Genomic DNA, 13035 nt, shown 5'->3' with positions numbered 1-13035 from the left:
TCCTCTCATGCTGATAGGGTAGACCGTAGACGGTTGATTGGATTGATTATTTGAATGTGCTCCTCCTGAACTTTGTTTATAAAACATCATGTGTAGATTCCGCCATCGCGTCTGTTATAGAAGATATCGACAGCGCATTAATTTTAAAAGAGGAACAGAGAACCGCGATCGGAAACATGAATGAAAAACATACGTCACTTACTCCGTTGCTCTGATTGGTTGTAGGTCTATCCAATTGAGTGCAGAGGCATTTTTTTTCCTGGTTCGGTTGAAACACGCCCCATAATCAAAGCTCAATGGAGCAGTATCAGACTCACATTCTGACTAGAATCTGAGTATGACGACGTCAGGCTAGAAGATGTCATTTGTAGTTAGTAATACAAGTAACTTACCCAACTGTTATAATATCAGAGGTGAAACTGGAAGAACAGTAGGCCTATGTTATTCAACCTAATTTTAATTTTCATGTAGGGACAATCCTGCAGGTATTAAAAGAACATGGCAGCAGCTGAAAATGAAATATAAAAACATAATTCAATCAAGTAAGGCTTGAGCACATCATGGGTGTATAGCAGTGGTCTCAAACTCAATTCCTGGAGGGCCACAGCTCTGCACAGTTTAGCTCCAACCAGCTCCAACTCACACCTGCAAGGAAGTTTCTAGTAATCCTGAAGACTTGATTAGCTGGATCAGGTGTGTTTGATTAGGGTTGGAGCAAAACTGTGCAGAGCTGTGGCCCTCCAGGAATTGAGTTTGAGACCACTGGTGTATAGGCTACCTGACTTTACAAACATTTGACATATTAAATAACTAAAGCATCCAGTGTCTAGCAGTGCAACAGGATTTTTGGCTGAGGGAATTTCTGGAGGAACTTCAGAGCCAGTCCCAAAGATCCAAGGGCCTTCATAAAATGTAAGAGGTTTACATATGTGTTATTTTTGATATTTCCATTTATTTTACTTTGGGTTGGGTTTTTTGTTGGTCCCAACAGATTCTGATGGTAATATCTGTCTTTTGGAGCCTCCTGTCCCAACAGAACCCTAGGCAGTTGTAAGTCGCCTACTCAATACACCAGAAATTATGACAAATAGTGTTATAAAGTGTACTCAACCAAATGCTCATCTTGACAGGATGATGGGGATAAAGAGTTTCTGCTGCCACAGAGAGGCCTACAGAGGTAATGTTAATATTATGTGTCTACACATCAAACAATCTACACATTCTGATTATTTCACATTTTTATGTGGAGTAGCCTATAGAATCTAAGTTTAAATCTAAGTATAAACGGGTATTCTTATCTCTCCCCCCGCCCCCACAGTGTGGAAGAACAGCAGGAGGAGGGTCCATCAACTTCTGGTGCACAGATTAACACAGTTCAATGATTTTCAGTAAATGCCACAGTTTAATTCTGTATAAATTTGTTTAGAACTACATTATGTAACTCTAATCTACTACTGTATTTTCAGTTGCCAGTTAAGGAGTTATATAGACTTCATCTTATTTAAAAAAAATAGAAAAAAACTGCAGTAAAAATAGCAATATTTTATTTATTAATAAAAGATTAATGTGATTAATAAAAATGTACTGAAAGAATGAATAAGGTGTTTAAACACCACTTCCTCTTTAAAAAAGGGGAGGAGACCGATAGAAACTCGGGGTTTACCGAAGAAAACCTGCTCCCGTCCAGGTTAGGTTCACAGAGTAAGTTACCATGGTAACTGACTCTGAGTATAAGTTACCTCTCTTTCAGAAACGGGCTTGACTTACTCTGCTTTCTCAGGTTTAACATACCTCCCATTCTGAAACAGAAAACACAGAGTTTCCCTCATTTCAGGGTTAACATACTCAGAGTTTTCACTTAACCTCCTTTCTGAAACAGGCCCCAGGTGTTTAAGTTCCAGTCTATATTTTGAGTCTGCTTGCTGAGTGTGGTTTAAACAAAGTAAATATTATTTTTGATTGTTAATATATAAAATAACAAGGTTATTGTTGGAAACCAAATGGAAGTGAGAGCATAATGTTATTTTAACAAATGGATGCACTATAGTGATAATTCATTTACAGATGCTTCTGATATTTTTGTATTTGACTGAAATACTGTGCCCCCGTCATACACAGAGAGACAGTCCATCACAAAAACAGACCTCTCACAACAGAGCTATTCAGTCAGATCCTGGTATCAGGAAATAAACATTTATCTTTAAGATTAGCGACCATTAAATTTTCATATGCCAATGCCACTACTTATTAATATACCAGAAAGAGCTAGTTTGAATGTTTATATAAAATGTGGGTATAACTTAAAAATGTAAGAGATTTTTTAAGAAAAATTTTGAGATTTTTTAGATAATAATCTAAAATGATTAGATTATTTCAATGACCCAGTGCTGAGGGAGAAAGTTATCTCATCTCACTTTATTGGCACTTTTGTCTGAATATATATAGTAAGAATATGAGGCGAGTTACACAGAGTTAACCAATAAGAGTACATACCTTCCATCATATGCGAATACATTGAATAACAAGTCCATATATGGTCAGTTTCTGGTAACCACAAGCACATCTGCAGCCAAGAGGACCCTACACTGTGTTATAGGGAGAATAGGAGACCATTCCCCATCCTAACCTAGAGGTCCACATAATGAGGAACAGATGTTGCCAGTACCTTCTTAGAGAACAAAGAAATCCTTCTGTCATATTCTACCGTCCTAGAATTCTTTCAGACGCCATAAAACAATTATACACTAATTTGTTGAGGACTGTTTTAAGAGGTCATTGTTAATTGTAAGGGGTTTATGAAATGAAACGTTTCACTGTGGCCACTCCATGCACAGTGATGCATGCCACCTCAAATTCTCCTCATGCAACAGGCTTTACAACAACCTCTTGATGGACTCATTTTAATAAAGCTATAAGCATTTAAAATGTTTAAAGTGCAATGCCATTAATATGCCATGAATTTATTTAAACTAGAAATGTAGCCAATAGACTATATTAAGCTGTGGACCATTACAGATGAAAAGGTTAACCTTTTTTACGGTTAACCAATTTTTGTGTCTTGCGGTTTTTGTCATAACTTTTATTACTGTGGCCGCTGTATTGCACAATGGTCCAAACCATATCAAATACTTATAATTATTCATGGGCCGCTTAAGATTTTTACTATCCTTTCAAATAGCCAACTTGAAATGTCAAATAAGCACAGTCAAATATACAGTAGACTGTACCAGACAAAGAATAAACAACATATAATTAGGCCTACTGAATTCTATTTAACCAATGACCTGAAAACACATAGAAGCCTAAATTCTATAGGAGGCAAATTAATGCTCCCTAAAAGCCAGACTGCTAATAAAGCTATTAGCATGAGTCATGAAAACATTTTAAATCCTTTTAAATTGTGTAAAACTAAAGAGTAAAAACACTTTAATTCGTCTTGCTCAGTGAATGTTTCGATAGCTTTCGTTTGATGTTACGTATAGGTTTCCTCTCTGTTTCGTGGACAAGAAAGGCTCATCAATGCCCTGTCCAAATACCCACACTTGCGGTCTTGGCCACTCGAGAGTGCGGTCAGGCGACAGGAAGGAAGTTCGCAAGACTGTCATATAGCCTATCATCAATTCAAGTCCTACTGGGAAGTTCATATTTACGAAGTGGGAAGTTGTGTTTACGGCGGCAGGCACGTTTCGTTGGAGTAAGACTGCGGTGTAATTACACAAAAATACAGCAAGGTTCACTTTAAGAAAATTAAGATCAAAGAAATGTGCATTAGGCGAGTTTTGCTTTTTTTTTTTTTTTAATGAATGAAGACACTGAAAGCTTTATCTTTACATATGTTGGTATAGTGCTATAATATTTTGTGCAGGCTTTAAAGGGATAGTTCACTTTGAAATTAAATTTTGGTATGTTTTAACATACCTTAAGGGCATCCAAGATGTAGGTGTCTTTGTTTCCGCAGTAGTTTCAATTTTGATATTTTTAGGTCAAACTTCTTGTCTGTCAGTCGTGTGGTGTCTAGAGAGACCGCGTTTTTTTACAGTGTGTTCAGGGGACAGGCAGCTAGCGGATAGTGAGGAGATGTTTGCTGTATGTGACAAAAAATGTTTTGGCCTAAAAAACGCGTCGCATCACTTAGAGCACCTTTAAGATATATCATATCATATTTATAGATCACTCTATAAAATATATATATAAATAATTTAAATCTTACTTAGGAACTCGTACTACATACTCCGTTGTGGAGGAACTGCTGCTCCCCTGCAAACAAGAACAATCTCTTAGGGCTGAGAGACAATTATACTTCTAAGAGTTTGTACTGCTGAACTGTACAGTTTGATGATATTATAGATAAAAATTTATACATCACTTCTAAAATGACACAATTTGCATTCTGCCAAATCTGACTGGTGTTGGACATGATTATAACTAGATGCTGAGGCACTTACCAGTGACGTCATCACTGCAGAGCAAGAAGCACCCTAAATAACCTGCAAGAACATATAACAAGTTCTTTGAAACGGGCCTCCGAATTCTGGTCATGTGATCAACATGTTGGTCCACATATTTTTTTCATATTTCATTTCCTTTTTTTTAATATTTTTTTTTACTTAGCCTACCTAGTCCATACAAAAACTTGAACGTAACTTGAATTTCAGATTAGTCATTTTCGCATGATACATTGTGATGTGCATTGCAATGGTTCTAACGTTACGGTGGTATGATTTAAAAAACAAACAAAAAAAATTAAGTAACGTTAGCCATGTAACGTTAAAAATGGAAATGAACAGTCAGCAGGTCATGGGTAAATGAACCCATTAATGACAGGCTGGCTCCCTTACGTTGTTATTGTTAGATAGATTCACGCTTTAATAAAGTCTTGATTTAAAAGACAATGGCAGTGGACAGCACATACAGTGGATGAATTCGCCGACATTGATTTTATTCATTTAACATTAAGACAGAGTATGCATTTAAGGTAGACAACGCGCAAAACTCACCATAAAATCTTTAGTTGTACATGCTATGTTGATGTATATATGAACGGATGTATGTAACGTTACCTTCAACCGGACAAATAGAGAAGGTCCGATGATCCACTTCACTTAACAATACTTGTAGCACCTCGTCTGGCTGCTGATATCGTTTCTTATTTGGGTATTCGATAAATAGCCTAGATATAGTAAACTCTCTTTAAAAAGGTACACACAAAATTAGGGATAAGATGGAAGCAGATCACTCATATACTGCGTCCGAAACCGCATACTTCCTCTTCCCTACTATTCAGTATGGGAAAAAGAGTAGGCGAGCTAAAAGTACGAATCCAAAAGATTAGGCGAGAATTACCTGGATGACGTATTATCGCGAGATTCGGACTTAAGTGCGTTCGAATATGCCTACTTTCCTACTAGTAGTCGAAAACAGTACGTGAAGGAAGGTCAAAGCAGTACGTTCGAAACATCAGTATTCATAAAAGAGTAGGCGAGAAGTTCCCGGATGGCTTACTGCTTTCGGCCAGATTTTCGAGTGCTCAACCGATGGACACTCTTCTATCCCAGGAGGCCACGCGAGAGGATACGTCGCATTATCAAACATCGCAGAGATCAGCGACGCGGGTGATTTCAAATGTGAGTAAACACGTTCCTTGTGTTAAAATTGCATGTGTTGAACTACTGTAGAGTAAACTGTTGAATTGTTGAAGGTGTAAAGACGTTACACAGTACAGTATAGTTGTGATTTTGCTGTAAAAACACGTTTTATTATGTATAACGTTAGCTACAGGGGAGCTCCAGTAGGACACGTAAGTTACGTCTCTAAAGTGGATTTACATAAGCCATATAGGGGAGAGCGGGGCACAACCTAACGCTTTTTGACTTTCTCAGTTTGTGTAAATCTACTTGGTTCAGAGTATTTATTTTTTCCCACATTAATTTCCCACATGTCTAGTACAATTATGTGTTTTTGTTTTATTAATACAGTATATACTTTTTTCTTGATATACCCCGAAAGAATGGAAGTGAAATGTGACAACATGCCCCATAGGTGGGGTACATTGTAACATGTGTGGGGCACATTGTAACATGACATATGGCAGCTTAAAATGTTATCTGATCTAATGAAAAAAATATACAAAACAAACTAAAATATTTTCTAAATAAAATACAATTAAAAAACTTTTTCATATAAAATAATGGCAATTTTTAATAATTAAATAGAAACTCATTTTTGAGTTTTGACTACGAACACATGAAAACACAGCTATACAACATAGTTCAAAACAAATAAATAATTAGTAATTTCTGGACATTGACTCTTTATTCACCTTTTTCTCACGTTTTCTCAATAAAATTAATAAAAGTATAGAATATAATAGCATATTTCTAATAGGGGCACATTGTAAAGCAGTGTTACAACATTCCCTCGCCTGCACAACTGGGATTTAAACCCTGCTAGTGTCTTCTGCTAGTTAGCGAAGCATTAAAGAACTATCTCAACTGTTAAATAACATCTTGGAGATTAAAATAATATCAGATTTGTCTTATTTTAAATAAACACAAAAAATAGAGATGAAAAATTAACTTAAGTAAGAAATTTACTTTTGCTATGGTTTAATAAATGTCTATGGATATCTTCCAAAAAAAAAATATTTTGGCGGATTTTTTTTTTTCTATATAGTGTTGATATGGCAACTAGTAAATAAACAAAGTTCCGTCATCCAAGCATGTGCGGAAGTATTTAAAACAAGCGTGTTACAACGAACCCCGCCTTATTGTGCCCCGGCCGCGCTCCCCTACATCTTAAAGACGCTTATTTTAAATGTCTATTTACATCTGACAGGAAAATCTTCAATAAGTATTGCAGAAGAGCACATCACAACATGAAATAGACATCTGAGTGATGATGTATGTGTGCTATTATGTACAGGGTGGGCCATATGGATACACCGTAATAACATGGGAATGGTTGGTGTCTTGGTGATATTAAAGTCCTGTTTGTGGACTTCTAAATGGCCACCATGGTCACCACCCATCTTGAGGAGTTTGCCCCCTCACATATACTAATGTGCCACAAACAGGACTTTAATATCACCAACCATTCCCATGTTATTACGGTGTATCCATATAAATGGCCCACCCTGTAGAACAAATAAAGTAACTAAACATAAGTTATCTATTTTATTTGTCCATTAGCCTACTGTTGATAAATTGAGGAACATTTATGTTGGATAAAAAGTTAAAACAACCTCAACATGTAAATGTAGGGGTGCACGATATCGGCCGCCGATATAATATCGGCCGATATATTCATTTTTTTTACACATCGGTATCGTTCCGATGTCGAAATAGGGCCGATGTGAACAGGCCGATATTTGACGTGTGAAGTTGAAGATGAAGTTGACGATGCTGACTCGCGATCTTAGCAGTAGTGAAGGCGCCTGAGAGAAATACACATTTCATACAGATGGCATAAGCAGAGAACAGTCTGTTTTCTTTCGTTTTGAATTGTTCTGTTTAAAAATAGATGTTTCAAGCTTTCTATATATGTCTCAGGTCTGTGAGGCAGGTAGGTTTCGGTTCATTTGAGACACGCTTCAGTTCACGCGCCGTCGCCTCCATGTCCTGATTAAATATTTTCTAATATTTACTTATTTATTTTTGATGAAACATTGATCAAAATTAAGATACAATTAATACAAAACGAAATTAAATTTAAAGACAGGCTTTATGCTTTCTGTTTGAGGTCTCTGTGAAAGTTTTAAAGCGATCTTTTAATGCCGCTTTCAGAGGTGCGTAACAGAGAACTGTCCCGTCAGTAACATTGTTAACGCAGTCCAGTGCGACTTATGTTTTTTCCCTCTTCATGACACATTTTTGATTGATCGTTTTTAGCGCAATTTTCCACCGGACAAATTGTGATTGTTAACTCATGATTTCTGTTCTGTGCGTCTGTGCGCACCAATCTTGCACTTCTATCTACTCCTCAACCAGACCACCTAGAGACTTCGGGTTTTCGGCATTATGTTAAGGAAGGTCTAATCTCGGGAACGCACAAAAAAAATCCAGGAAAAGATTTACTATCTCTTAGTGTTGTGATCCCATGAGGTGAGAAAATTGCGCTAAAACACTCACTGAGTTTTTATTACTTGTTTGACTCGTAGATATTTGAATATAGCCTATTGCTTGATATTTGATACCCGTTCGAATTTGATTTTTCTCAAAAGTGACAGCACGTGTGATTTGTGGATTAGCCTACTGATAAGCGCGAGTGGAGAAACAGGCGTTTATTTATTCATTCTCAGTGTTGAGAAACGTAGCCGTGTTACGTTATTGTGTTAATAATAACTAAAGTAGCCTACCTAATTATGTTACATATTTATTTTGTATGAAAACTAGCGTGTTCGTTACTTATGGATTAAAAAGTAGGCTACCGTTGTATCAGAGCTGCGCGAGCTCTCCCTCACAAACACGGACGCGCGCACACAGAGAGAGAAGATAATTGTAAAATGAAAAATTGACGGGCTAAGTTTAAATTTTGTTCTTGCTTGTTTTGTTTTTTTTCTATCAAAATGTCAGAAAGCATTTTGTATTATCCATCTGTGTTTTTAAAATTCGTTAAATGACGGACGTTTTACTGTTAACACAGCCCATGTCGGATTCGTCTTAGGCTATAGCCTATAGGCTACTTGTTATTATTTTTTTTAGAATAAGTGATTCGTTATGCTATTATTGGACTCCTGTCTATTCATTGTCAACTGTTTTCTATAAATATGTTTGTATTGGCTAACATTTATTCAGCTAATGCGTGTCCTGTTTAAAATGTGCAATGTTCAAAGGCAAAGACAGCATGTCACAAATAGAAGCCCTTTTCCCTGTGGTATTTAGTATCATATTTGGATATTGGAATAATAAATTAAGTAGCCTATCTTAATTGTACACAATGTTCCTGTTTTTTTTTTTCCTGTTTTCTAAGGGTTTCTTAATTTTAGACAAGTTGACCAGCACACATTATATGCAATGCAATATAATGCATGTGTGTCGTATGTGTGACATATTTTGCATACAGGTAAAGGTGCCCAATATCAGTCATTTCTAAAGTAAAAAAAAAAAAGTGTTTTGGAAAATAGCTCTTTATTTGATAATCATTAAAAATTGTTTTCTATAGAGAGATATCGACATCGGTAAATATCGGTATCGGCCATAACAGCAATATTAATATCGGTTATCGGTATCGGCCATAACAGCAATATTAATATCGGTTATCGGTATCGGCCACAATTTTCACATCAGTGCATCCCTAAAATGTAGTGTTGAGCTCATCACAGAGGTAATGTGAATCTTGTCTGGATGTTACAGGGACAGATGAACAGATGTGTGTTTATCCGGTGGAGAGTGGCTCATGAAGCTGAATGCTGCCAACAAAGGCTTTGAGTGAGTATACTACAGAAATGAATAACAACAACTATTTAAATATTAATTTGTAGTTTAATTATCGTAATTTCAAACAGAGCTATCACAGCACTTTTCTGATTCTTGATTTCTGTGCATTTGCTGCACAGCTTTTGTGGTGGAGCAGGACCTGCAAGGAAAGATGATGGCGGCATTTGTGAAAAAAAGCGTTTTTGTCTTCTAAATAATACTGAAATCAAATGACATTGTACGGTTAAAATGACTGCTTTTGTGTTATGTTTGTGCATTTTTGTAGGATCTGAAATGTCAGCAGGCTGGTGTAAGCACTGAGGATGAGGAGCCCAGAGCTGAATCCTGGAGATGGTGCCATGGATGAGTCCCTCCATCACTCCACCTGCCCTTCACTCCACCTGCCCTTACGAGACCCTCCATCACTCCACCTCACGAAATGTAGTTTTAAGAGTATTTCAGGCGAGAATGTAGTTGTTTAAAGCTCAAATCTTTGGTTTATTTATAAAGATAGCGCCTATTTGAAAATTTGATCTGACGTTTTCGGAGTTGTGAGAACCAGGCAATCGGACGCTCGGCGCTCGTACCCCGCCGAGAACAGCCTTTCCTCGGCTAGTGCTGCTGACTTGCCGCTGGCTCGGATGTCTCTAGTCTAGTGGTTTAACATTCGTCTTGTGTATATCTAACGGGCGATTTATTTATTTTATTTGTCTCATTAATCTATAATTTGTTCCCTGGCAAAACGTTTTAGCTGAGGGCAAAGTGAAGTTTCATAGCTTTATTTAACTTTTGTCTATTTAACTTTAACGTTGTAGCCTAGAGAGCTGACTTATCTTTGACTGAATCGTTGGCTTTATTATTGTATAGCTTCTTATACCTTTTAGGCTACTTATACTTTTAGAATGGCTATTATTGATCATTAAAACTGACATTTAACAAAAAAAAATCATTTTATTTTATATATTTAAAACATAAAATATTTTATTATAGCCTACATGTTGCCTACATTCTCTTCACTGTATGTACATAAAATTAAATGACACAACCCTGTCTCTTTTTGCTAAATGTTAGTTTTAATGATCAATATTATAATGTTTTTTATTCATCATATTTTTTAAATGAAAACAAAAAGAGTCAGGGTTGTGCTTTATATTTCATGTTGTTATAAATATGCAGTGAAGATAATCAATTGCGTTGCCTGAACCACATTTGTGTGGCCATTATGTTAAAGATTTTTTTAAATGAAAATGAAAAGAGGCAAAGTGGTGGTTTATAACATATTTTGTTTTATTTGTAGCCTAGATATACATAAAGAGATAACCGGAGTAGCCAGAGCGAGTGACACTATCAAGTACGCCGCTGTTCCATTTCAGAATTATCGGACTTGCGTCCTCTCGTCCTCGGGAGTTCGTTCTCCTGAGTCGAACTTGTCAAGTCCGAACTACCAAGGACTCAAGTCCGAACTTTGCGTACTTGGTATTGAGAAACGGCTAAAGACACAACACAATAGAGAGCCTAAGTCCCGCCCCTCCGCTTCCGGCTCATGGGACCTTATTTCGGAAAAAATATGTATGGAAGTCAATGGCGAGAGATAACTTATCTTTTTATTCCGTCTGAACTGTGCCCTGAACTACACATATGATGTTTGTCAATTTAAAAGGTAATTATGAAAGTCAAGAAAGTCGCAGTTTGTCATAAAACAGAAGAGTAACGTTTAGTTTTATGTGAAAATCGCTCAATGAACTACATCTCTCGTCTCGCACTATGTACGTCACAAGATCCGTTGCTCGTATGTGTGTATTCTGGCTCAAAACACTCAGGCATGACGGCGTAACATTACGATTATAATGTAAGACTATAGAAAAAATGACAGACGTTAGCTTCAGTAAAGTTAGCTTCATTCATTGAGAGAAAAGGTATGACGTCGCATGTGCGCCTTCTGGGTTTGTAGTCTTTGTAATTACGTATTTTCACAGTCTTATACCTCAGCAGTTTTACATCAAGCTGCGACTTTCTTGACTTTAAAATTTATCTTTTAAATTGACAAACATCATATGTGTAAATCAGGGCACAATTCAAACAAGATCAAAATATTTGTTGTCTCTCGCCATTGACTCCCATACAATATTTTTCCGAAATAAGGTCCCATGGTGGTCGACCGGAAGGGGAGGGACTTAGGCTCTCTATCCCCACAACGATGATTCTTCTTCTCTGAGCTTGTCGTTAGTTTCATTGAGACTTACTGCCACCTGCTGTACCGAATAATTACTGATAGTGATGGGCGTTTCGAATCAGTGGTTCGGAGCTATATGGTTCGGAGCCACAGACTGTAAAAAAAAAAAAAGAAAATTCTGCCAAACTACTCGGTTACTGTCGTAACCTCAGTTCCCTGAGATAGGGAATGAGTATTGTGTAGCTATACGCAGTGGGGAAACTCCTTTTCCTCGATTTACTGAAGCTTTTGTTTAAAACGCATTTGCAGCTGCACAGCTAGCACATTGAGCGTCCAGTTCGCTCATAGGCTGTGCTGCAGCAACTGCACAAACCAATGGCGCGGGCACCTCTGACCTGCAGCCAATGAGCATCATTGCACGTCAGAGCTCCCCAAGGGGGCGTGGCCTTAGCCTATATCAGAGCCCCGAATTCGCCATTATAGCAGGTTTCAACAACTGAAGCGACAACTCACCTGGTTACTATAGTGCGGCTGGCAACGCAATACTCGTTCCCTATCTCAGGGAAGTGAGGTTACGACAGTAACCGAGTAGTTCCCTTTCGAACGGTCACTTCGTATTGCGTAGCTATACGCAGTGGGGACGCCCTGCAAAACGCCGCACACAAAGTAACCGGTCACCAAAATGAACTCAGGATACCTGAGCCCAAAACTAGCCCGAAACCATTTATATAAATATATATATTAGACCAGACACCGTCGGGTCTTATGAAATATATGTTAATATAATACCAATGAACCCGGACACCGTCGGGGCTATCAGTATAATAAAAATATAACCAGCAAGTGGGTTTTATATATGTGTGTGTGATTATGCACAGTACAATGCAGACGAGACCGGGCACCCGCCGGGCCTTCATCATATCGCCAATACCTTTGCATGCAGCGAAGACACTTCCATGTTATAAAATTTCATAAATGTGGAAGGCGAGGACCAGCCAGCCACATCACAAATATCTTGAATGGGAAAACCAGATGACCAAGCCCACGACGAAGCCATGCCTCTAGTCGAATGGGCTTTAATATCTATGGGACAAACCTGGCCCAGAGAGGTATAAGCCATAGATATAGCATCCACAATCCATCTAGATAATCTTTGCTTAGTGACTGGATCGCCCTTGGATCGGCCACCAAAGCAGACAAAAAGCTGTTCTGACTGTCTGAAAGAAGCAGAACGCTCCAGATAGATTCTCAGTGCTCTGACAGGGCAGAGAAGATTAATCTCCCCATCCTCCTCATAAGGGGGAAGAGCTAATAATGTAATGACCTGTGCTCTGAACGGCATTGAGAGCACTTTAGGAACATAACCATGTCTGGGTTTGAGGATGATCTTAGTGTCACCTGGACCAAACTCTAAACATGAAGGGCTCATAGAGAGCGCCTGCAGATCAC

General features: G+C 37.8%; 1 long non-coding RNA gene across 1 annotated transcript; it reads right to left on the bottom strand.

Annotated features, from left to right (window-relative positions):
* Positions 1-4210: 4210 nt before the first annotated feature.
* LOC307154587 lies at positions 4211-11628 on the bottom strand. Its single transcript, XR_013820393.1, has 4 exons — positions 11594-11628; positions 5061-5243; positions 4446-4487; positions 4211-4257 (listed from the first exon to the last, which is right to left on the bottom strand). It is a non-coding gene; the product is annotated as an uncharacterized lncRNA (long non-coding RNA).
* Between the last annotated feature and the right edge of the window lie 1407 nt (positions 11629-13035).

This window comes from Squalius cephalus, assembly GCF_949319135.1.
Source record: "Squalius cephalus genome assembly, chromosome: 1".
Classification (NCBI taxonomy): domain Eukaryota; kingdom Metazoa; phylum Chordata; class Actinopteri; order Cypriniformes; family Leuciscidae; genus Squalius; species Squalius cephalus.
This window is presented reverse-complemented; position numbering and strand designations above follow the sequence as displayed.